Genomic DNA, 2,497 nt, shown 5'->3' with positions numbered 1-2,497 from the left:
TTTGAGACAAGGTCTTGCTCTGTTGCCCGGGCTAGAGTACAGTGGCATCACCATAGCTCACAGCAACCTCAAACTCCTGAGCTCAAGGGATCCTCCTGCCTCAGCCTCCTGAGCAACTGAGACTACAGGCATGTGCCACCAAGCCTGGCTAATTTTTTACAAAATTTTTTTGTAGAGATGGAGTCTCACTATGTTGCTCAGGCTAGTCTTGAACTCCTGGCCTCAGGTGATCCTCCCACCTCAGCCTCCCAAAGTGCTGGGATTACAGGTGTGAGCCACCATGCCTGGCCCCATCATATTAAAAAAAAAACAAAAAAAAATAAAAAATAAAAAATAAAACTAAGATTTTGAGCTCAAAAATATTTCCTTATTTTATTCCCTTATCTGAGTCATAATGACATGGCAACCGTGGCACACACAGATCTGCAGTATCACAATTCTAGTTTCACTGGAGATAGGTGGACCACACTACCAGTTCTGATCCAGAAAAATCATGAATAGAAGTAATGTGTCACTTCCAGGCTGAGGCAGTGAAGAGCCCCGGGGGACACTACACAGATTTTCACCCCTGCCTTAATAAATGTGGAAAACTAGTGTTGAGATGACAGAGTCAAGATGGATCCTTGAATAATTGCTTGAAGTAAGCTGGCTGGAGACCTGCCAGGTATGCTGCTGGTGGCTTTTACATTTTATTAACACACTGAGATTTCTGGGTTGGTTTGTTCCTGATGCATAGTCTAGCCTAGCCTGACTAATACAGACCTTCAGACTTCCCCCTTTCTTCCTCATTGCCTTATAGAAGGCATAGTGTAGGCCGGGCGCAGCGGCTCATGCCTCTAATCCTAGCACTCTGGGAGGCCGAGGTGGCAGGATTGCTTGAGCTCAGGAGTTCAAAACCAGCCTGAGCAAGAGCGAGACCCCATCTCTACTAAAAAAAATAGAAAGAAATTAGCTGAACAACTAAAAAATTAGCTGAACAACTATAGAAAAAATTACCCGGGCATGGCGGCACATGCCTGTAGTCCCAGCTACTTGGGAGGCTGAGGCAGGAGGATTGCTTGAGCCCAGGAGTTTGAGGTTGCTGTGAGCTAGGCTGATGCCACAGCACTCTAGCCCGGGCAACAGAGCAAGACTTTGTCTCCAAAAAAAAGAAGGCGTAGTATAAAAGATTTGGGTCTTAAAAAAATAGCTGCATGTCACAGATTAGCATTTAAATTCGTGAACATAATAGAAACAAGAGAACTGATTAAATGCTGCTTCTTTTTCTCCATCAGCCATACTGAAGAGGTCTAACTGTGATTTGTTCATTTAAGGGAAGTATATACAAGAAGTATCAGAAATTAGTTTCTTTGCCTTAAAAAAATTACATATGTGATAAAGTAAAATGTCTTAGATTTGCACATGAAAAGCAACAGCACTCAGTGCCAAGAAGGACTTTGCACAAGGCAGAATCTTATCAACTGCAATTAATAGAACAAGAAAAAATGTAAGCATAACTCCAGCTGGCATCTAAAACTACTGCACTCAGTCTATAAATGCAGACACGTGAGGTAATTGCTAATATGTCTCACTTAGCTGAAAAGCCACTAATAGTATGTTCGGAATCCAAGTCATTCAGCTCTGCGCTGCCTCAGTGACGCTGAAGTAGTTTTAGTGGAAACACACACTTAGGTCTCCCAGGACAACCAAAAACACATGTACTTGCCCATCGTCGTCATTATTCCTGAAGAAATATTAATACAAACCCTATTTAAAACAGCTCTTAGGTCTAATGAAAATCTATGACACATACAGTTAGAGGAATACAAGACTACATTTTCAAGCTCAGCATCTTTCCCCAACATAAATTCCTATTGATTTTAACTGCACACCCTTTTCAGTACAGAAGAGTTGTGTTCTTAATTATTAGCAATAGAACAATGATTTTACAGGATGGAGTGGGGAGACAGTAAATGGTGAGAGATGGCACCATAGAATCACCAAGGAAGGAATTTCAAACTACCTCATGTCCCCAGCCCCTTTCGATGTGGCCCCTCAGGAGTCTAGGGCTTAGTGGCGTGTGGAGAGTAGGGTGCAGGTTGTAGAGGCCTCTGTGAGTCTGCTCTGCTCCTACCTTCCCCCACTTAGAACTCCTGAAATGAAGGAAAACACATTTCTTTTCCATAAGATTTTTTAAAGGTGGCCTCCTGAGGGAACAAATGCAAACAAAATATTCAGCAGAAGAGTCTCAATGTTCCTGACTGAGATTGAACCAAATGTTTCCCGAGCATTCTTCACACCTCTGTTATCTCAGGAAAGAACAAGTTGTTCCAACTTTCTCATTTGACTGTCACATTCTGGGTAACAGAATGTCTCACAATACTGAACAGTACTGGAGAGACTATGCTGAGAGCCTCTTGTTCATGGCTTCATCAAGTATTAATGCAAATGTAGAATTTAATATTACTGTCTAAATACAATGCTCTGTATCCCACCCATAAATTTTCTTTTCTTCATA

General features: G+C 42.0%; 1 pseudogene; it reads right to left on the bottom strand.

The window, feature by feature from the left end:
- The window catches only part of LOC105827115, a 9,363-nt pseudogene extending 7,654 nt beyond the window's left edge, over positions 1 to 1,709 (bottom strand).
- Positions 1,710 to 2,497: the final 788 nt, after the last annotated feature.

This window comes from Propithecus coquereli, unplaced genomic scaffold (assembly GCF_000956105.1).
Source record: "Propithecus coquereli isolate 6110/MARCELLA unplaced genomic scaffold, Pcoq_1.0 Scaffold97, whole genome shotgun sequence".
Lineage (NCBI taxonomy): Eukaryota > Metazoa > Chordata > Mammalia > Primates > Indriidae > Propithecus > Propithecus coquereli.
The sequence above is the reverse complement of the archived record's forward strand: the minus strand, read 5'-3'. Positions and strand labels throughout refer to the sequence as shown.